The 24,649-nt window shown below is 39.1% G+C and overlaps 1 long non-coding RNA gene across 2 annotated transcripts in view; it reads right to left on the bottom strand.

Moving 5' to 3' along the window:
• Positions 1-17,204, bottom strand: part of LOC308475920 — a 45,523-nt gene extending 28,319 nt beyond the window's left edge. Inside the window, exon 1 of one of the 2 annotated variants that reach the window (XR_013985533.1) lies at positions 16,980-17,204. This is a non-coding gene — a long non-coding RNA (uncharacterized lncRNA). The remainder of the gene's footprint in view (positions 1-16,979) is intronic. The other variant, XR_013985534.1, reaches the window with a different exon arrangement.
• Between the last annotated feature and the right edge of the window lie 7,445 nt (positions 17,205-24,649).

Here is a 24,649-nt window from a genome sequence, read left to right as displayed (position 1 = left end):
TTCTTCTGCAAGCAGCTCTGTCTTCTCTCGGTCAGTCTCTTTATGGAGGAGATGACCCTTTTATAATAGTTTTGAAAGTACTAGTGTGTGCTTTAAAACGGCATGTTGGGATCAAGGATAGAAATATGATACATTTCACTACATGGATGGAATATGATCTAAAAGGAAAGGGAAATGTAATCTGATGGGGAGAGTGTGGGAGGCAGGGTTATACTATAACTTGACAGGGGATCAGAACATTTTCTAAATATCAAAACCAAAGTATTGCTTTTAATAGTGAATGTTGGCAATAGTCCCTTGTTCCTATACAAAAATGGTTCATTGGAATACTAGATTCCAGTCCTATCCCCGTATTTCTTCTTTCCATTTTGCTTGCAATAACATTTGGTGCACACATATAAAAAAATTCCTGAGGTCATTATTGTTACTACATAGAAAAAAAGTCAGTATCTAAAAAGAAAAACCAAAAGCCTGATAAAAATTCTCATCTCTGAATTCTAATGTCAATTCAAGATATCAATAATGGATAGAAATTAAACAAAAAAAATCATGTCTACTCAGAAGTAAGTCCTATTGATTTCATTGGGACTTGCTCTCAGGCAGGCATGTTTAGAATTGCAGTGTGAAAAGAAAGTAAGAATCCAATTAAAATGAAATCCCAGCTTGTTATTTTCATGATGAAATTCAGTTGGGTCCACACAATAGTTGCTAAGGATCTTCATCCCAGAATTAAAATACCTTATTAGTGGATAATTTCATCATTTAGGAGAGAAGAATGTTTAATATATATTTATTTTAATGATTGTGCCCCCCCCGGTGGTTTTAGCTATTTCTATTTTATCTGTAAGCCGCCTTAAGTCCCTGTCAGGGGAGAAGGTGGGATATAAATATGATGCTTATGATAGAATACAAACACAAAATAAGAGAAAAGATTTTTAAAAATCCGTGTCTGAACTTCAACTGTGTGCTGTACTATGTTCAGTTTCAATGTTGCTACACCTTCCTTTTTCAAGGCATTTATTGGTGTTAACATTTGCTTTTAATTTGTCTCTAAAACTAAATACACAAGTCTCTTGGGTTGCCTTTTGCAACATTGCTTCTGTTTACCAGATAATCAAGTTTTGCAAAATTAAACAATGTTTCCAAAAACATATATGATCTCTCTCTCTCAGAATGCATGCCAAAAATGTGCTCTTCAGTATAGATTGTTTTCCTGACCCATAATACTATCTAGCATGCATTCTTTTCCAAACATGCAACATGCAAATTTACCTTGTCTTTGCTACAAAAATTAGACACAGATGTCAAAATACCGTAGTCTATGAAATATACTGAAGCAGATGTTTAGAACATACTACTTCCTCATTTGCTGTCAAAGATATGAAACTTCTCTAAAATGATTGGAGCATGCATGCAACACTCAAGGTGTAGGGGTGAATCTCCATTCACATCATTTTGACAGTTTAACGGAGTTAGCCCTGATTTACATGGGCATGAATGAAAGAAGGAGTTATCACTCAAGGTCAGAGTTAAGGTTACGCATAACATCATGACTTGGAATTTACTGGCTTAGAAATACATTTGCCTTACAATTATTAAGCGAGTATTTTAAATTAATTGGTAACCTTAGATCTAATTGCCTTTTTGCTTCAAAATAAGCTAACCTAATGAGTGGTGCCTGTGTTTCAGTAATAATAAAAGGTGCTTTTCTTTGCAAAGCTGATCAACAACCATGCAAAATGTGTAAGAAATACACCCTGCACCAGAATCAGCTCACTAGGTGGATTGGAGTCACTGTGCTAACCTTTGGAAGATGGGTTGCTGTTGTTTACTGGGAAGGAGAGATAACATGAGGTGGCAGGAAGAGCGGCGCAGTGCAAAATACATTGGCAGTAGTGCCAGATTGGCTCCGCCAGTGTGTTTGCACCATGCCAACCTCCCCACCACCTCACCCTTCTTCTTCCTCCTCTAGGTAGGCAATAACAACCCATCTGCTGGGAAGCAAACACAGCTCTGCTTCTCCTAGCAAGCCATTTCTGGTGGTGTGCAGAAGATAGACTGTGATCTGCTAATAGATCTCTGGAGGATTTACTGTAGATTGGCAAAGTTTTCCTGATTCTTAATGTCTAACAATAGCAGCAACTAAAAAGGCTTTCCTTCTCACCCTAAATGTAGTTACTAAAAAAAAAAAAATGCTGGTGGGGGGGAGGAATTTTTGTATGAAAGGATATGTGAACCCTGTTCCTTAATTCTTAGTGGACGTCCTCCTGGCTGAATCACAATTTTGCACTTGGCTCTGGTAGGTGGACCTGAGGGCTCTAGAAAAATGAACAAACTACAAGCACTACCCTAGATTCTGTCCACCATGCCCTAAACTAATATGTACAGTTAAGATCTAATTAGGGTTTGGGGAATAATTTCGTCCAGTTCACATTTTCATGCAGTGCTACCTAACTTGCAAAATGAAAACATAGCTGTCCTTCAAAAACTGCACTTTTCTGAATTTTATGATACAGTTCTCCAAGCACATTAGGGGAAAGCATGTATAAAACTAGTGGACAATAATATGTAGAAATGTACCACAGCAGGCAAAATTGCATGCAAAATTGTGATTTTTCTTGAGGTTTTCTTTTGCAAATCTATGTGGAAACCCAAATTGACAGATTTACCCATCCCTAGTTGGGTTAGTTCATATATATTAGCCAAAATGTTTTTGGGGTCTTGCAGCGTTATACTCTGGCTGTCTCTGAAAACCATAGCAATTGCAGGGCTCAGACAGATACTAAGAATAGAGAAGCATTTTAGCCATAGCAAACTAGTTGTATATTCCACTCCCACAACTAGAGGAACAGTCTCTTCTTCAATAAGTACTGCCAGCAGAGTCCTCTATGGTTTCCACCTGCAGCTTCAGAACCCATTTGGATGCTCACATCAACCCCTTGTGCTCTCTGCCCTCAGATGCATAGCACAAATGCTCTTGCATAACCACATTGTGCCTCACAAAAAAGATGAGCAAATTATGAATGCTCTCATTGGGTTTTAATCAACAGTGGCATGTGAGAGAGTGCAGTGGCAGATAGGGATGGGGCAAGGTAGCAATGAGGTCAGAGGAACCTGAGTTGACTGTGCTGTCATTTCACAAGTGCACACCCACCCATGCACTTGTAAGACACTACTGGACCAACCCTAAGGCTCCCACAGCCACCTCACATCACCACAGCAAACACAGCCCTGCCACAGAGCAGAAGCCACTGCTGTGCTGCCCTGTCTCATGTGCCACTGCTGGTTTTAATGCCAAGAGCTATGGTGAGGTGCTAGAGTCTGGCTTTACATACATGAATGTTCAGGAAAAAGTCAGAAATCTTGATTTATTAAAACCTTTCACATATTGAAATATATTATATATTTTCTTCTCTTCCAGTACATATTAGCAGAGGGGTCGTACACACCTCTGTTAAAAATCATCATCTATTTTTTTAAAAGGTTTGTGTTTTTTAAATGTTTCTGTTTTTTCTTTTTTAATGTTTTGATGTATTGTTGATGTTTTGTTTTATTGTATTTTCTTTTGTTTTTGAGGTTTTGTAACTGTTCACTGCTTGTATTTCTTTCTTTTTTGTAATTCTTAAACTCTAATAAATATCTTTAAAAAAAAAATCATCATCACCATCATAAAATTTTATTTATATCCTGCCCTCCCCAGCCGAAGCCGGGCTCAGAGCGGCTAACAACAATAAAAGTAACACAGCATTCTAAAATCAATTCATTTTAAAATCAATTCAAAATCAGATTAATGGCAACCATTGGGCTAGAGTTCTGTGAGGATTACCAAATGAGGGGGTCAGACTGTGCCTTGGCCAAAGGCCTGGTGGAACAGCTCTGTCTTGCAGGCCCTGTGGAAAAATGTCAAGTCCCGCAGGGCCCTAGTCTCTTGTGACAGAGAGTTCCACCAGATTGAGGCCACAGCCGAAAAAGCCCTGGCTCTGGTTGAGGCCAGCCTAACCTCCCTGTGGCCTGGAACCTCCAAGATGTTTTTGTTTGAAGACCGTAAGATCCTCCGTGGGACATACCAGGAGAGGCAGTCCTGTAGGTACGAGGGTACTAGGTTGCCCCAGAAGCGGCAGATATTCTTCCCCCCTCATAGTAATACATGAAAAGGAATGCTAAAATCTGTTGAATAGTTTTTCATCTTCGGTAGGAAGGAAAGCATTTTGGGGAAGAACATTTTCTTGAATGGACTATTTACTTGCATTCACCAGTGAAAACAACATGATGGACACTGCAATCCTTATACACATTGCCCCACTGAACTGAAATAGACCTGCGTAGGTTTAAGCTTAAAAGGCATTTTAGGAAGATCTGTACAAGATGTGAACCACCAGACCAACCCAGTCTGCCAGCATTAGCAGAGTCATGGTATTCTTGATGCTTTTACTTCCAGCATTGAATGGCAGAAACAAGGGGGTTGTCATTTAACATAGCAAGCCCCGCAAAAGGGTCTCTAGCACTTCAGTACAGTGTAAGGGCAAATAAAAATACAATATTGCACTTTGCTGCTGTAATTAGAGTTTCCGCAACTTTTGAGAAATTTCTAGAGTTAGCATTAGGTTTTGAGATCAAAATTTGATGTTTGCATCTGCAGACCCTCCAAGTGTCCCTATTTCCCAGGCAGGGGCACCAACTATAGGGGGTTCTGGGTGAAGAGCACCCACAAAAAATTGTTGTGGGTGCTCAGCACCCATAGCTTGGAGCCAAAGTTGGCTCCCCTGTCTCCAGGGATAGTCTCAGATTTGCAGAACCTGTAAATTTTCATCAGAAAAATATTGGAGGGTATGGAGTTATGCGACCCCTGAGCCAAGGAGATAAGCAACTTTACAACTTTTAGAAGGCATCTGAAGGCAACCCTGTATAGGGAAGTTTTAAAAAATGTTTAATGCTTTATTATGCTTTTATATATGTTGGAAGACACCAACATATATGGCTGGGGCAACCCAGTGAGATGGGTGGGGTATAAATAATAAAATGATTATTATTATGGAATAGGATGCCCCTATTATCATTGGAGAAATGTTGGAGGGTATTCATCTCTATTTCTAAATTCTATGTACACAAGCCTTCTGTAGTTCCCTGTTTAATGCTATACGATGACACAGAGCTTCTGTTTCACCAGCCCAGATGAAAGAGGTGACGCTTGGATCCCAAAATGGGATTTAAAGTTTAAAATGAGTCAAAGGATCACTGGACTTTAAGAATCATCATCATCATAATTTATTATTTATACCCCACCCATCTGGCTGGGTTGCCCCCGCCACTCTGGGCGGCTTCCAACAAAAGATTAAAAATACATTAAAACATCAGTCATTAAAAACTTCCCTAAAAACTTCAGGTGTCTTCTAAACGTAAGATAGTTGTTTATTTCTTTGACCTCTGGTGGGAGGGTGTTCCACAGGGCGGGCGCCACTACCGAGAAGGCCCTCTGCCTGGTTCCCTGTAACTTCGCTTCTCTCAGTGAGGAAACCGCCAGAAGGCCCTTGGAGCTGGACCTCAGTGTCTGGGTTGAAACTTTTAAATATCTAAATGCTCTGCCAGCTCTTTTATATAGATTAGATAACCTGATTACATTATCAGTTTATTTCCTCTATCTAAACATCCCCAATAGATTAACCAAAAATAATAGCCTTGATTCAAAGATTCCCCATGCATGAGGAAAGTGAATTGGGTCACACATGGGTCAGGTCACAGAATTTCTGTGCAGTTTCAGCCACAGTTCCCCTCAAAAACCACTCCAGGGACTTTGGTACCCCTTAAAGTGGTGTTAGGTGTATCATAGGAGTTGCAGGTGATGTATTAATAAAGCCCATCCTACAGCCTGCACATAGAGCTAAATATTCAGAATTTCACAAATTGTTGATTTTTACCACAGAGAAGGTCAAGACAAGCATTACTCGGCACTGACCAGAATTCCACTATGTAACTTCTTCAAGTTAAGTGTTTTTTGTCATGTAATAAAATGGCCAACAGGATCTAGTAGGTATTGTGGCTTTTTCTGTGGCTTATTCCTCCCCAACAGACTGCAGGCATCAATCCCCCCTCTCTAGCAAAATATAATTAAAGTAAAACAAAAAAGTAATAGAAATGTAACATTACAAGTTACTTATCCCTCCTTTCTTTTTTGAAGCAGGAGTTTAAAAGACTCCAAAGTAGCACATACTCTGTAATCAGCCTCTTCCTGAATGCTGTAGTAAACAATTTTCATTTCTCTCTCTCTCTCAAAAACACTGCTACAAGAGTAGTTTGCTGTTGTTGTTTTCATAGATGACAGAGATTTTCTCCATGCTATAACTCATCTTGTTTTGTTCACATCTTCTACTTTGGTTGAATTGAAATACAATTTTCAAAAAAAAAAAACAACCACACAAAAAACAAACTACTACTTTCTAACTTAAAATAATATAGGCTGTTGGGCTTTGAAGTTAAAGAACTGCACTGACACACAGCCATCAAAATTTGAAACTTTTAAATATATGAGTTCATTTTTAAAATCATTTTAACTGGAGGTATGAATAGCTAATAGAAAATTATTTTTCTGAAGTATAATTTGAGCCTTTAAAAGTAAGTAATTCCTATTTCAAACCTTGCGCCTCGTTTATGAAACAATGACGAATTTGGCACTGGAATGATGAAACTGAGATATTACTTGAATAATTCTGAAATATTAATGGTGACTGGCTATGAATAATGCTGCAAGTTCCTTATGGGCTTTCAAGCTTTTGCCATGTTTTCTTATGGTGTTTTTATTTTTGAAAAGGGAAGAGAACAATAGCATTCCTTTAAAATTTATAGCCCACACCCCATGTGGAAGGCTCGCGGTGGGTAACAGTAGATTAAAAACAATTACTACAGCCCATTAAAATGGAAGTTAAGATCCAATTAAACAGTTAAGAACATCATAAATATTAAACCGCAGCCCTCTGGCAGCTTAACCAAAGCCTCCCCAAATCAGCCCAAAATATTATTTGAAAGCAAATTTAATGAAGGCAAGGGAGACATGACCAAAGCTTATCTCCCCGCATCCCTCCAAATTGTGACTCTTTTAATATGCAAATATGAAATAATATGAAGCAGAATGCACAACCAAGTAAAATAAATAGCTAAAAAAAAGAAGAAAGAAACCACGGTCCTATCAAATCTAAAGAGATGTCATATTGTTAATATCCCATCTGAGGCATTCACTCCTATCAAATGTAATGCAACAGGAAACCCTCCACTGCAGTATTTTTTCATGCAGGCCTGTGCACTAATTATAATGCTCAGTGCTTGCTGCTACATGATAGCTTCCATTTGAAGGTGGCTTGCAGTTTTTCCTACAGAAATATCTCCAAGCCTGCATGGAAATAAGGCTGTAGCCACTGCAGGAGAAATGTATTGCTTTCAAAAATAAAAAATAAAGATGTGAATGCAAGCCAGAAACAGAAGGAGAGCAACGGGTAGCTTGCAGGTGCCCTTTTTCAGTTGCATTAGTAGGTCTAGGCTTAATATCCCTCTGCTCTTTCATTCTGTCCATGATCATCCCTGAATCCTTACTTTACATGTCCCAGCTATTCCTGAAGCAGCGAAAACTATGAGAACAGTCCACTTTGTAGGCCTCTGTCTCACAGATACATGGGACCTTCCCCCCCCCACACACATTTTTTTTACCACACATCTGCACTTGATGCATAGAAAATCCTCCTTACCACTTGGCCAGAAATTATGGAGAAGCAGTTTACCATAGGATCACGTGCAGACTCTGCTAATTTGCCACTTGTTAAAAGAAAGTTCACCTCTATCTACTCTGGTTATCTTTCTGCCACACGCTTAGAAGAATTTTACGCATCCTGTGTTGAATGTGCCAAAAAACAAAAACAAAAACAACACCCTGTTGGTTAAAGCGGTCACCAATATCCGAAAAAGGAGCCCATAATTTTTTTATAAAACAAAACAAACACGTTTTGTTAAAAGAGAGAAGGAAACGGTGGTTGTGTATATATATATTACTTCTTAAAATGCAGCTAAATTATTCTTCTCAAATTGGATCGAAGCTGGTATGGGAAAAATGCATCAAAATGTCATATTTCATAAGAAACAACAGGCTAGAGACAGGAAAGAGAGGGAATACAGCTCACCGGCAGTGGAAGCACACTGCAGAGTAAATGGGAACTTGTACACAGCTTGTTTTTCCCCCCTTCTAAATATGACACTTATTTAAGAAGTGAAAATGCCCACTTCCCTGGTCCTCTGCTACCAGGAAGCTTACATCATTTAAATTATTATTCAGGTCTTCTGAAAGTATAAATAGTTCCTATCAAATTCACATGTTACATGTAAGGCATAAGCATGTAAATGAAGGAGTCACAGACCCTCCAAGTGTCCCTATTTTCCAGGAATGTCCCTGATTTAGAGAAGCCGTACCGGTTTCTGATTTCATCCCGGAGTGCCCAATTTTCCTTAGGATGTCCCTAATTTCATTGGAGAAATGTTGGAGGGTATTGCATTATCCAACCCCCGAGCCATCTGAAGGCAATCCTGTATAGGGAAGTAGGTTTTTATATATATAGAATGTTTAATGTTTTGTTAGGTTTTTATATATGTTGGAAGCTGCCCCGAGTGTCTAGAAGAAGAAGAGTTTGGATTTGATATCCCGCCTTTCACTCCCTTTAAGGAGTCTCAAAGCGGCTAACATTCTCCTTTCCCTTCCTCCCCCACAACAAACACTCTGTGAGGTGAGTGGGGCTGAGAGACTTCAAAGAAGTGTGACTAGCCCAAGGTCACCCAGCAGCTGCATGTGGAGGAGCGGAGACGCGAACCCAGTTCACCAGATTACAAGTCTACTGCTCTTAACCACTACACCACACTGGCTCTCTCAACCCAGTAAGATGTGTGGGGTAAAATTATCATTATGGAATGGGGCTTCACTATTTTCATCAGAGAAATGTAGGAGGATATGGGAATGGGACTGTCCTTTTAGCCCTACCCCACTTAGAAACAGCAACAACTATGCATTGTGTGCTGTTCTTTGAGCAGATAGTCCAATACATGAGCTCCTGTTGATGCGTAGGGGCTCTGTGCAGTAATGGTGAATGGTCGTTTAGGTGCCCTGATCATGTTGAGCTGCTACTTGGAATCAGGAGCTTGTGGCTTGAGCTTTCAGCTCCCCAGACTGTGCCCAACCCTTGGTTACTGGGAAAGATAGATGTGATGGCGCCACTCCTTGTGGTACAGGTCTACGCGACCCAGGTAAGCAATGTGGACTGCGATGTCCTTCTGGAAAATTGAAAGCTGCCTTATACTGAGTCAAAAAAAATGTGTCCATCTGGCGCAGAACTGTTGACACCAGCTGGCAGGTACTAGACATTCCCAGTTCTGTGTGGAGATGCTGGAGATTGAACCAGAGGACATCTATCTGCATGCAAAGCAGATGCTATCTCAATATGTGAAGAGTCTTCCACCCATTCCTGCATTATGCCCCGATGGCATCAGAACTTGGTACAGCATCACAACTTCCCATACTGCTAGACTAGGGAGGTCTTGTTTTAGAAAGGTCATATCATTTTACAAAGGACAGTTTTCTGTTTGAAGGTGCCCTCTATTTCAAGGGCTGTCCAGTCCAAGTCTGGTTTAATCAGAAGGAACTACAAGAAGGGAGAAAGTGACCATCAACAGCACTTGGGCACCAGACAGAGCAGACCCCCAGGTCACCTCACAACCAGGTCTTCACCCATTGCCATGAGATGCACTGCATTCCTACTTAGCTTGTAGTCAATTATGTAGAAATTTGCATCTCCCTATATATCCATTCATCTATATAATTTTCTAAATTCATTTTTATTTGATTTTACAAAAATGAATTTATAACAGTGCCAAATGCATATCCGTATAAAGAGATTTCTCTGAATCTCTCAACCATCCCTTCCATGTGTCCTAATGTGAACATTTTCAGCTACATATTATTTCCTAATCTATATTTTATATTCATCCATATTATCCATAATACCTGTTACATTACAAGTTGTATGAAAATCCTGCTAATGTTTTTATCTGCTTACAGTGGTCTCCTAAGTAAATTATATTTTTCCCCATTCTTTTTTAAAGTTTTTGTCCTCTTGGTTCCTGAGCTTTCTAGTCAGCTTTGCCATTTCAGCATAGCCCATCAGCTTAGTTTGCTATTCCTCTCTGGTAGGGACTCTTTCTTCTTTCCACCTCTGGGAACATCTATATAAATTAAATTTCTGTCTTCTTTTATCCTCTTTCTACTGATGCACTCTGTTGATGTGGGAAGCCATGGGCAGTGTGAGAAGAGCTCATGCTTCTCTTTTCAGTACCAGCCATTACCCCAGTTTCTAGAGAGCTGGTGGTGGTATGGGGCAAAGGAAAAGTGCCCCAGAAAGACAAATGATAATCATCTCCCATGGTCCAGGGTTTTTCATGTTAACTAGGAGATTCAGGAAGCAGGAGCACTGCAATGCCCCCAATGGTACCAGAGTCCAAAAGAATCTGCTCCAAGGACTGCATTTCCTCAGACTGTATTCAGACGGACAACAGATCTGGAATGTGCTTGGTATCATTCAAGAAGGAAAATAATGCTAAAACATGGGGAGACATGTATCCAGTCACTGAAGTGAAGTGGATGAAACGTGAGGATGGAAAAGACCAAAGAGGTGCTATCATGTGGTTTGTTTGCAAACTGCCCCATGGTGCTAGGAGCTTGTAGCAGTGGCCCAATTACAAGTATGTATTATTTTGATCCAGTGTTGTTGCATGCATATAGAAAAAGCTACTTGCAATGCTTTTGCATGCATGTGTTTGCTTCCCCACCAAAACAACTTCAGACTCCTGCTGCAAAAATGCATCATAACCGACTTTAGTCAATTGCACACACGAAAAGCGATTTAGAAAAATACATAGGGCATGCCACTCTTACCAGACTCAGTAACACCTTGGAAGACCACATAAGCCATAAAATGTGTCTTTTCTTGCCACAACACCAAACATATGACAGTTACAACATGTCAGTACGATATGTGAATGAAAGCCCACATCAGTAGTAGGATTTGGACACGGAAGAAGACCACATCTGGTAACATTTTTGCAATGATAGACAAGGAATGCAACCACACACACACACACACACACACACTCCAACACCAACATACCATGCCAGAAACATAATGTCTGAATCAAGAAATAGACAGGCACTTTAAAAAAAAGAACAAAAGTGATTCCGCACCACACACACACACACACACACACAAAAAGGCAGAGAAAAATAGCTGTAGAAATATTAAGCAATGCAGAATGCAAAGTTGGTTACTTATGGGAAGATTGCCACAGAGCAAACAAGGAAAACAGACCCATACTTTATTTATTACTTAAATAAATAGTTTGTACAGCTTGCATTTTTGTGCTCAGTTTTCTGACAATATAAATCCGGTTCCCCATCACTCCCTAATATCTATATTGTTTAAGGCTTTATATACTGTATGATTAGTTGGCAATGGTACTGTTCAATCTGTACTAATCTGTATGCATTTATATTGTCTGAGCAGTTCCCTAATTGGTTTCCATCCAAGTAATACCACAGAGAATAAGGTTACATGCTGAAAAGGGCCGAGGTGAGAGAGTGGTTAAAAGGGGAGTGCAAACTCTATTCCTGTTCTTATTAAGAATGCATTGCACATCTGCATTTTTCAAAACATTTCTAAAACTGCCTCTCTCTGAATAAATGGGAATTGTATACCAGCACGGGGTGTGTGTGTGAGTGTGGAGGGATGGAGGGAGAGGATCATTTGGGACAGCTCCACCCACTTTGCTTTCATTCATGGCTTGATACTGTACATATGGATTCTTTATGGGAAATGTTCTGAAAAATGAGCAATTTTCACACAAGGTGCATCACATTTTTATCTATAAAAGTGTGTGAAAATTGGGAGATGGAGGAGAGGTGAAAGCTCATTTTGACCATGGTGTTGCCACAATATAAATGACCAATTTTGCTTTCACGGCCAGATTTTTCAGACATCAACAAATGACACTAAAAATTGGAAAGGACAAAGTATTCAAGTCTACGCTGTCAGTTACAATTTCACCCAGATCGAGAGGAGAAAACGATGATCTAACGGGGCCACTTAGACTCAGTGTCTGTCTAATGGTCTTCTAGGTTCTTTAGATCCCTTAAATGATATCTACCATTCCATAATACAAAAGAGCTGCAACTCAGATTCTTGCTTGTTTGAAATCAATATATATTTTTTCCATTGATGCCAAAAAGGAATAGAGTTACACCCGCTGAAATAAAATATGAACTCAACATTTTCTGAGGACTGCACTATGGCATCGCTCAAAACTGGCTATCAGCAAAATCGATATATGACTCAGATAAACAGATGAATGACAGGTGTTAGGTACCACTACTCACAACTTGCACTGAATTTAAGATGATGTAACAGAACTAAGAACTTCAGCAGATTACTGGTCTTGTACTGCAAGAAGTCTCAGCATGCTTATAGCCTCTTGATTATGCCTTCTGCATGCCATAAAATTAATATTAATTGTGTGCCACGGTTGTAAGTAAAGAGGTGCACACATGCATGTCGATCAAATGCATTTTCCAGCTCCCCCCCCTCAAATAAAGCATTTCGGGGCTTGCAAAAAAAAGGGGGGGTTCTAATGCGAAAAACTATATGCCAGAAAATAAGTTTATTTAGACAAACAGGATCCAGACACAAACGTGTTTGGGGTCTGTGGAACAGATACACAACTACCAGAGAGAGTTGGGGAAAGGAAGCATTGGCTGTACGTGTGTTTTCCGTCTGTTAAAAAAGTAAACGAAAAGCTCACATCCCTGTCAGACATACTGACGTATATTCTTGAAGACACATATGGAAGCTTATTTTAAAATCCAGAAAGAATAAAAGATTTATTTTCAGTGAATGATGCTGTGATTAATTTTGGTTTTTGTGTTTTGCAAAATTGGGCAATATTGTAAAAATTACATCATCTCAGATATATTTTTAAGAGCATCCTCTGTTTTAGGCAACACAAGGATGTGAGTCTCAAGTGCACTAAATTCACCACTGCTGAGGATGGAAATTTATGAGAATTCATTTTGAAAGGAGAGCGTATGGGATTTCCATTCTGGAAAGAATGGGGGAAGGGAAGTACTCAGAATGCATTTCTGGTTAGTCAAACATGGAATACATTAGAAGAAATTTTTGAATTAAATATTAATGATCATGTGGACCATTAATCCAGTTTGGGTTTCGTTTTAGAGGCTTATAATGCAGTGACCCTCTAAGCTTAAGGAATGACATGCAGGTACATCCTGTTGAGGCCACTGGAAATTATTGCTCTGTAAGCATAGCCAGGTTGGCATCCTCATATGTTTTCTTGTTTCCTGTGAGACTGTTGCCAAGTCTCATAAAGGTTTAGATATATAGATATATGACCCTTTCACAACACCAAATATTTTCTGTTCTTTTTAAACACATGAGCCTATTTCTCTTCAGGTGCTCAATTCAAAAAGTCCCCCCAATGATTCAGAAAAGTAAAATTATCCTTGTATTTTCTTTTAAAGGTAAGTTACATTAACAATGAACTTTATCCTGTAAAAGATTAGTCTTCTGTAAACTGTTAGGTCTGCAATAAAACCATTAAAAATCATTTTAAAAGTTGTTTTTGAAAATCTAGTAAGTATATGAATCACAAGATGGACAACATATATATATATATTGTCCATCTTGTGATTCATATACGTACTAGATTTTCAAAAACAACTTTTAAAATGTTGACCCCTTTCTGATTTGATCACAGCAAACCAATTCCTTGCAGAAAAGTCACTGCAACTTAATGTAAGCAACACATTCCATTTATTTGTAGACATTATCTGTGCAAACCCTTCCTTCTTTGTGCAGCCTATTTTGCTTTATTTAATCTTTGGCTGAAGAAATCTGGGTGCAAAACTTGAGACTCTTTTGGGTCTCATTAAATGTGAAAAAACTAATGTTATTTCATGTCTTCAGAAAAGTGCAAAATCAAGTAAGGTGCAACATCCCCCTCTTTCATAAATGATCTGGATTTTACAGAAAGATGGGGTGGGGGAAATCAATGAATATACTTGCATAGATAATAAATATGATCTTTCTGCATCACTGTAGCATTGTAGAAATGCATTTTTCTTTTAAAAAAACACTTACCAATTTCCATTCACCTTTATTTGGTGTCACTCGAGTTAAATAAATCAATAGACTCAACTGGTGCTTCACATTCTTCAGGTGATACTTAGGATTGTACTTTCAAGCTTTTTTATAAAGTTACCAAAATACATATAAAGATGGCTTGGATATTGATCATAGCAAATCATTGTGACCATAATCTCTCTGAGGGTTGACATTCATACAAATAAATTCCTTCCTATCATTATTTTTTTTGGGGGGGGGGGATCAATCGATTTTCTATATGTACTTAAAAGGATAATTCTAAGTTCCCTTTGCAGTCATGTGATTCCAGGAAAGTGTGTCAGGCATCACTCACAATCTCACAACCTTAAATCTTGTTACGCAGGATGAATGTAATGTCTTCATTTACAATGCATTCCTATGCATGTCTACTCAGAAGTAAGCTTCCAGTCAATCAAATAGCCTTTTGGTATAAATTATTGTGAGGCAGTAAAGGTTTCAACCCTCTGCTATGCTGTAACATAGAATCTATGAGAGAAAGAGAAAGAGATAGAGAGAAGGAGATCACCACAGGGCAAAGGATAGCTAATCAATACTGGCAACTTTTTTCTACATGCCTCTGGGATCTTCCTAGGCCTGGCCCGATCTCAAAACCACCTCAGCAAAGGCTTAATAAGGAGAAGAAATGTACACAGAGGAGGATCTTGTCCTGCCAAAAAAAAAAAAAAAATCTCTCAAGCTCAAGGGTTGTTTAACGTAACCACAGTTACTTAGTTGATCTTGCATTTGAGAGAACTTCTCATTTAACTCGCCCGCCTATAATAGGCAACTTTTCCCAACACAGAGTGAAAGGTCACTATTATATGTAAGGAAAATTAAGCCGATGTTCTCCGTTGCCTTACAGTTCTCCTAGTTCAACTACTCCAATAAATGAACATGTACTACAAGCCGAAGGGCTTTTTATTACAAATTTAATTCATTTCTCTAGACAACTGTGAAATTTGCCATTGACATTAGTCATTACCCCAAGGCGAACTAAAAGATGATCTCAGTTAATAAATGATCCTTAACAAGGAACACTCCCTATCTTCTCTGATATTGGCAGAGGCACATTTTATTAATGCAAGGCTTGCTTCCTGCCAGAACACTAGCATTCACGACTATTTGGTATACTTGTTTCCTCTTCCTGCTCCTGATATTAATAATTATGCAACGGGATAATTAACAACACAAAGAGACAGTACTCTGAGCTTGCAGCTAGATTTTCAGCATGTTAACCTTCTGGGAAATAAAGAACAGAAGCAAAGAGTCTAGCCAAATAAACCAATGCAGGTTGATTTCACAGTGTGTAAAAGGCTAATTATCTGTGAAAAGTCTGACCTCCAGTAACAAAATCACACAAATGTGCAGGAATTTTATTTTAAACAAAACTCAAGAGTCTTTTTTTTTTGTTAGAGTATCAAGAATTCTCGTTAGCTAGCTTGCAGAAGGATTTGCATATACATATATGTGTGGCAATGCATGTACACACACACACACACACATATATATACACACACTGAGAGAGAATTCCTCAACGATTTTATTTCATTAAAGAATTGTATTTATTAAGTGTGCACTCACACATAATAGCATCATGTAATAAATGATAACTAGCTATTCACAACACCTGTGAAAGTATGGTAAAATAAACTCCCCCCCCCCCATACACACACACTCTGCCACTACAATATAAACAAGATAAACCTAACATATGACTGAAGTGGGTTAAGTGCATATTGTTTACTGGAGACAGGGTGCAATAAAATACAGGAAATATTATCACTTCTTTACAGATTCTATATGTAATTCATTCTGATATAAGAATATTTATCCACTAGCAGTAATAACAAAGCTACGTGGGGTGTTTGGTTTTTTCCCCTCTTCATTCCAAGAAAAAAATAAATTGTATTTGCAAAAAGCAAACACATTACGGAGTGTGTAAAAATGCAATATTCCCATTTTCTAGTCAGAGTTCCAATTTATTGAAGTAACAGAGCAGAAAATGCACTGACAGCTGTTACATTTTATTGCGAATTAGTATATACGTTTTATATCCAGTGAGCAAATGCATGATACATTGTATTCCAGTAATTGCCACTGGCTTTCCAAATGGAAACTGAATGATCTTAGTGCAATTACACTCAGGAGAGTAAATGTAACAAGCCACAGTTCTACATTATAGCTCTTTAACAATGCGACGAATAGCATTCTTCTTTTTCACAAATAAACACATAAAAGGTCAAACCGCCGATCAATTATCTATAAGCATGAGGCAAAGACAAAATTAAGAGTACTGCATTAGAGAGGTCTTGTGTATCACAGGGTAGAAGATTAATAAGGATCCTGAGAAAGGCAGTGAAGTTTTCACCAGGCTGAAGTAGTTATTACTTCTACACAGCTTCAAAACTCTCCCCCCTCCTCTGTTTGAAGGGAAGTGAGGCTATAACTGAACAGTTGGGAAAGAGGTCTCATTTCCTATCAAATTCCAAACATTACAGCCTGTTAAGCAACTCTTCAGTTTAATCTTTTATATGTGCGAAGAAACAAACAAACATGGACGCATCGAAATATCTCTTTCTATATTTAAAGCATTTTCTCGCAGAGAGCATTTTTCGTGACTGGAGATGTTGCTTCACTAGGTTAGGAGATATTTTAAAAGGTCCTATGTTAAGAGAAAGGAATAACTGCACACATTAAGGAAAAAAACACCTTTTTTTCTGTACTAACCTTCATCCCACCATCTTTTAAAAGCTTTTTCTTGGGCAACCGGTTCTGTGACAGCTTCTTCACCTTCATGCTCTACGGTGGAAACGCTTGGGGAAAGCCAGCAGTCTCCTCCCCTCTAGTGGCTACCGGCTCTATTTGCAACAACACAGAAAATGAAAGGCCTACAGCAGACCACCTCTGGGGCATTTGTGTAATTTCTAAGCTTACAAGAGAAAGAGAGAGAGAGAGAGAGAGAGAGAGAGAATAGACCAGGCAGCCTATCGCAGCAGCAAATAAAAATTATCAGTCATTTAAAACAATATGTTAGTGAGGACTACAACTTAATCAACACCAACCTGCTGACATAGATTTGCAATTTGAGCAGGTTATTAGTGATCGAATTAGCAACGTGTCACAACTTGTATCTGATTTATTAGAAGAACTGACTAATGCAAGAGGACTATAAAACAACAGAGAAGACCATTTTCCCCCTCCAAAGCTCACCGGATGTAATAGCATACAGCTCCTGAGAAAAAGTAGAGGGAAATGCCAGGAGGCCTTACTGTGAATGCATTTATTTTGCACATGCATTTATGCTGCAATGCTTAAAATAAATAAATCAAGTCAAGGCCTGGTCACTGGACTAATGTGGCTAAATTTTCACAAGTAACAGAGCTGTTGTCTCCAAACTGATAGAATAAAACAAAGTCAAACTATTATCTTTTTTTTTTCAGGGGCTGGAAAGGCAGGGGAGAGAAGCACAAACTCTCTTAAACTCTCTTAAATAATGTGGCTCCACAGAAAAATGCATTGTTAAGGACAATTCAGCGTTGTTTCCAGGTTGCATAAATACCAGGCCGTGTTGCATTTTACTAGATAGCAACTATGTTCATGTAACATGTGACAGTGCTAGATGGGAATAAAGATATCTCTGGCGCAAGCACTTGTTTGATAGTTAAGTGACTAAGCATCATTCCTAACATCAAAGTAGTTATCAGCATCTATCAGCATCAAAGTACAGTAGCTTTCAGCATCTAGCATTACAACCTGGATGTTTCAATGTCCCATATCATGGACATTTGCTTCCAGATAATTCCAAATGAAATCTGAGCTCTGAAAACTTCTCTTGGACAGAAAATTCATGCATGCAAGGAGTGTCTTGAGCATTCAGATTTTAACCTATCCACTTTCACCACCAACGATTGTTTCCAATCACTTTTGGGCTATATGTCCATCTGTTCCAAGCAATATGAAATTAATACTAGACCTGTCCACAGTGTCAGATCAGCAAGGCAACCCCTTTGGTGCAAGAGGAAGGTGCAATTCTAGGAGTGGCTGAAAATGTTCCGTACTCCAAAAAAGCTTGCTTAGCTACTCAGAACAATTACTTAAATTTCCCAAATAGCTACAAAAACAGAGCCAAATTGGAAAAGCCCTGCAAAACACAAGCCTCAAATTCACAAGTCAGCCGGACTGTCAATTTTGGAAATGAGGCAACTGCAGGGCTTGCTGCAAGCATGCCTTCATCTGAACTCTTAGGACTTAATTTCAGTAAAATGTGTTTGCCATTAAGGGTGGACAGATTTCCATCTTTCTCTTCTGTCTGTGTTTACAAGTCAAATTCTGTTGCTACAGAGCAGATTGTTGCAAACTGTCTGCGTATAAGTTCGCTAAAATGCATGGCTTTGCAAAATATGCAGTACGATTAACACATTCTTATGCATGCATGTTTTCATATTTTTGAATTCTGGTAGCTCTTCACAATCCAAGTTTGCTTCCCCCTTGCTTATCAAGCATCCCTATGTGCTATGTTCCCTATATGAGTTGAGCAGTCACACAGTTTTGCCAGTTGCTTGTAGAACATGCTTTGAAAACTCCAAGGCAAGAGTGCAGCAGATACCTCAATCTAAAAATAAATGAAATAAAACATAGTGGAATAGAGTTGTGATATGCAAAAAGAAAGAGGCTTCATAGGTCTGGCATGACCCTGGCCCTGATTCTGAGATTCTCTACCTTTCACTGAGAAGGTGCTGTCTTCCTTCCTCAAATCCTTGAATTTTTCAAGAACACCTGAAACCTAAAACATCAGCTGCAACAGATTTTATTTTATTTTATTTTATTTTATTTGTATTCTGATGTAGAATTCCTGACCTGGGCTCAGAAATCACTCCTTCTGGATCAATTTGCCAGTAAGGGCAGCTTCAGCACAATATCACACAAATGTTCTCTACCTTTTAGTTATATCCTTTAGTTATATCCTAGTTATATTTTAGTTATATCCCGGAGTTATATCCTGCTCAGTTGTACTCAGAGTAGACCCCATGAAATAAATGGATTTAATTTCCTTAAGTCCACAAGGACAAAAATGAGCCCTGCTGGATCAGGCCAAGGGCTCATCCAGTCCAGAACAAGCAGGTGCTTTGGGGAACACCCCAAACAGAACTTGCATGCAACAGCAGGCACCGCAACTGTGATTCACAACAACTGATATACAAAGGCACAGTGCCTTAGACTGGAGAAGTAGAATGTAGCCATCATCACTGTTGTTGTTGTTGTTGTTGTTGTTGTTGTTGTTGTTGTTGAGTTGCTTTTCTTACAAAACAACCCAAATTGATTTACACTGAAATCGGTTAAGAACAGCAATAAAAATCTCAAAACACAGCAATACAAAAAAGCAGCTATTGGTTTCCCCTGGGTCTGCTCCAAGCATAATATAGTTGCATATCACCCCCTGTTTCTACATGTTTTTTTCTCCTTTCCCAGTTTCTCTTTCCTTAATCCATTATGTTGTAGATATAGTACTTTTTTCTACTATTTGTTTCTTTGCCTTTCACCTTTGTGGTGAGAGTTCCTTTGGGGAGCTAAAACTTTCAGGGGAAGATGCCAGGGACTGAAGCTGGAGCCTAATTCAAAGGATGTGCTCTCAACTACAGTCCTGCTGCGCAAATGCCTTAAGTCCAATGTAGCTTCCTACAAGTTCATTGGCATTTGTTGCTTTTTCCAGTTTGAGCTCAGGTACCTTCTCATATGTGGCTGGGAGAGGCAGAACTGTGTTCAAGGATCCCTCAAAATTACACTCATGTGGATGCCTGCAGATCAGAGATCCTTTCTAGAGTGCGATTTCCATTCCTGTGCTATTCTGATACATTACCATGAGACTTGGCTGTTCACCACAGGGGAAAAGGCAGCAGCAAGAGCAACAAAAACTCAGCAATAAGCAACATATTGTCATTGGCACACTGGCCTATTTTTGAGCATTAATTTTCTTCTGGCATGACCTTTTTAATTCTAACGATTAGTGTTACTTAAGGTGTTAACGCTGAAATATTCATATCTCCTTCTCAATCATCTTCTAAAGGTTTTAGAATATATTTAATAGCTTGAGCCGACTCTGTGCTTTCCTTCTACATCTCAGCTTGAGGTTATTCCAGGAAAGTTCACTGAGGGTTCCTTTCCTGAAGATGACCCAGCACTGCATACCTGAAACTCAGACCTCCTCAGCTGAGGAAAAGAATTTGTGGAATTTATGAAGAATGGCTTGTGAAGAAGATCTATTACCAAGTGTTTGGTGCATAGTTATTTTGAAAATAGTCTCTGCTTTTCTGTGGATTTGAGGGGAAAGATTATGGGTTGGTGGTAGAGATGGTGAAGTCTCTTAATTTCAGCTTCTCATATTTTTTTTCCAGTCTTCATCAATAGTTTGCATTTTTTAATTAAACTAACATATGCATTTTCATACACACAACTTGATTGGAGAACTGTGTCACAAAAATCAGAGATGTGCAAATTTTGAAGGATAGATGTGTTTCAGTCTGTGTATTGTTTGGGGGAAGTGTGAATTAGGTATTCTCCACCATTCCTAGTTGGTAGTTATTGTGAAGAAATGCCCTTCTCTTTCAGGGTCCATTTTACATGACAGCAAAGGTTTGGTTGTGCCATTTCACACTTCCCTATCCTTCATGGACCGCAAGCTTCATGAACCTCTTTCAGTTTTCGGATGGGACTCCACTAACTTATACTCTGAGCAGACACAATGAAATTAATAAATATGACCGAGTCAGATCCAGTAATTTTAATGGGTCTACTTTGAGCACAACACTTGGTTTCTCCCAGTTGTTCATTTTTCCATTCTTCAGTTCTCCACATCAGTTTGTGATTTTTTTTGTTTAAAGTGTGAATTAGGCAGATTCAAATTTAAATGCTAACTGACACAAATTTCTTCCCCATCTCTGCTTTTAAGTCTTTCATGCACAGGCAGGGAGCTTCCTCTGTACTTCTGTCTTCCCAGAGTTCAGGAGGACATGAGGGAGTGGCCACTGAAGTCACGATGTCTTAGGAATGACTGTGAACTGATAGCAACTAGGGGGTATTGCTATTGTTCGTTACTATGCTATGTATTTTTGTGTTTTAATATTGTAAAACACCCTGTGATCCTTGGATGGATGGCTGTATAGAAATTTTATAAAATAAATAAAAATAAACTCCACCGTCATCACACCTGAATGCTCATGGAGTTAGGATATACTTCAGCCCATGTCAATTTACACTTACAGTACTTGTATTTAATTACCTCAGCAAGAGAGAAATAAATATGGCCGCAAAAGAGAAAAGCGTGTGTGCCCCAGAAACACAGATGCAAAACAACATGCACAGAAGAGAATGGTACTTTATCACTATGAACAAAGAATATTGAAGTGTTTACCGATAAGATTTACATGTCCAACGTTGCAGGATTTGGGCTTCTCATTGGCCTGGCATAAGCTTCACATTAAATATTCCTTTTGTACCAGTTGTTACAACAACAGAATTTTCCTCATAGTTTTCCTGAGAAGATGCCAGCTATACTATGAAGCTTCCAATTCACCTCTCTGTAAAAGTAAAAATACCAACAACACAGTGGGTTTGGGAACAAAAGAGAGAGGGGTGTTATTTAGTATCTATTTTAGATTAAACTTGTTTCAGGGAAGTCTTTGACACTGACTGGCGAACACTAATTGGCTAACCTGGTGCAATATTCCAATTCCTGAACATCCCAAACTGTCTGGTATGGGATGGAGGGATATCACTGGAAGATCATGAACAAAGGCTGGAAACTGAGACAAGAGGGGTTCTGAGAAAAATCTAATATCAAACCAGGGATACGTGTCAACATTAAGGGCTTGTGTGCTATGAAGAAGGTGGCCTCAGAAGTCAGGCTGAAGTATGGTTGGCAAAGAAAGTGGGACAAAAGAGATGCCTGGCTAAAAACTGAGAAAACTGTTGCTGGTGGAGATGAAAGCAACAACCACCTCAGATCAGTGCACTGAAATGAAAAAGTCCCTTCCCCGCCTTAATGCTCCAGGTTTTGCATTATAAGGAGCTCCTATACAATGGCATGTAGTGGACATGACGTGACATGGAAGTGGAATATTTTCAAGGCCAAACTTTGAACACATGGGTTTAATACACTATCACAGGCCAGGAGATGCAAGCATGGAAGTAAAACTTAGGCCAGCCTGAGTGACTTGACTCTGGGTTTCATTACAGGAAGTATTTTGGTTCCAGTCAACAACCACCTTCTTCCCATCAACAGCAATATGCATTCAAGTTGCTTAACAAACAAACAAACAAACAAGACTGGACAGCCCCCGATAGCACCCAGATTGCAAATCCTAGCACCTCAGTATCCAGTGGATTGCATGTTATTGTTGCTTCATCTGTATAAATGGGTAACAACCCTCTCAACTATGTGAACGACTGTGGCCCCTTTCATAGGGTTGCTGTGATGCTAAGGAGATATGGCTTTCAAAGACCTTCACACAGTTTTTAAAAAGTACAATAGAGAAGTTTTATTTTTATTTTTTTCAAGTAATTTTTAATTTTTTTCTTTAAATATTATTTTTCCAACAGTCCTTATTATCACAATATATTCCCTTTGACTCTGCCGAGTCTTGACTTCCCTCCCTCCCTACAGTTGGTATATTTATCACATTCTTATCGTGTATATTATTCTTGTATCTCTACTATTTTACATTGAAGGTATTATTCCAGTCCTGCTAGTGTCTTTAAGTTTTTACAGTTCTCCTTTAAGTATTGTTCTTGTATCTCTGGTCTTCTTGGTCCCGGATCCTCCCTGTCAAGTTCCGCAAAATCTGTCATCTTCACCTGCCACTCCTGAATGGTTGGTATATCTTGTGTTTTCCATTTTGGGGCCAGTAGGGTTATTGCGGCGGCTGTGGCATACATAAACAAATTCTGATCTTTTGTTTTAATCTCCTTTCCCATTAGACCTAGCAAAAAAGCTTCCAGTCTTTTGAGAAAGGTATACCTAAATATCTTTTAAAGTTCATTGTACATTGATTCCCAATTTTTTTTAAACCTTGTCACAGGTCCACCACATATGAAAATAATCACCATCTACTTCTTTACATTTCCAACATCTTCTATCTCTCTTTCTATACATTTTAGCCAGTTTTGTTGGCGTTAAATGCCATCTATACATCATTTTTAATATTCTCCTTCAGAGCCATATATCCAGTAAATCTCAAACCCTCCTTCCATAATTTTATTCACGCTTCCAACTCAATATTATGCCCAGTAGAGAAGTTTTAAAGTTTTTATAGAAATATAGAAGCACCAGTAGAGTGTCTGTTATACAGTTAATATGTAGGGGATAAGTGAGAACAGACAAATATAAGTTCCTGTTGTTTTGTAGTGGGCTACCCAAAGAGGATAGTGACGCGGGTGGCGCTGTGAGTTAAACCACAGAGCCTAGGACTTGCTGATCAGAAGGTCGGTGGTTCGAATCCCCACGACGGGGTGAGCTCCCGTTGCTCAGTCCCTGCTCCTGCCAACCTAGCAGTTCAAAAGCACGTCAAAGTGCAAGTAGATAAATAGGTACCGCTCCGGCGGGAAGGTAAACGGCGTTTCCGTGCGCTGCTCTGGTTCACCAGAAGCAGCTTAGTCATGCTGGCCACTTGACCCGGAAGCTGTATGCCAGCTCCCTCGGCCAATAAAGCGAGATGAGTGCCGCAACCCCAGAATTGGTCACAACTGGACCTAATGGTCAGTGGTCCCTTTACCTTTACCTTTTACCCAAAGAGGGCATCACTTTTGCAGAAGAAGATGGTCAGTGGCAAAGCTTCAGCAGATGCTGGCAAGTGAGAGTCTTAAGGCATTCAAAAATGGTTGTAAGCGGCACAAGGCAGAGAAGAACATACAGTGTGCAGTGTGGGTGTTACTGCTCAAATGCTGCAAATGAGAAAGGCACATATTTGAAATTGGCTTTGCTGACAAAGAAGTGGCGCTAAAGTTACAGATGGAGTCAGAACTGATGCTGGAACAAGCAGCCTAAATAGCTTGTCACTCTGAGCTCATTAAGAAGTAAAATGCAGATCAGGGAACAGCTGAGCAGCTGGGTCAGGTTGTTCATTGGCTAATTTAGCCTAAACAAGAAAGAGGGAAGGAATGAAACATATTCCAGAAGAGTAAAAAGAAAGCAAGGCACTGGCAGAAGGGGAGATGTCACCCACTTGCTGTAGTGACAAACAAAACTTGGAAGGAAGCTGACGATTTAAGGGCACCAAGAGAAGAAAAGGAAATGTCACAAAATAGGTGTTGGGAATAGCATTTTTCAAAAAAGAAAAGAAGAATAACCATGCAACAGCCAATTCCAGTGTACAAACTGTACAGGACATTCAGAGATCACATGT

Source organism: Podarcis pityusensis (genome assembly GCF_964106645.2).
Source record: "Podarcis pityusensis genome assembly, chromosome: 4".
Taxonomy (NCBI): Eukaryota; Metazoa; Chordata; class Lepidosauria; order Squamata; family Lacertidae; genus Podarcis; species Podarcis pityusensis.
Note: the sequence above shows the minus strand (reverse complement) of the source record. Positions and strands in the feature narration are given on the sequence as shown.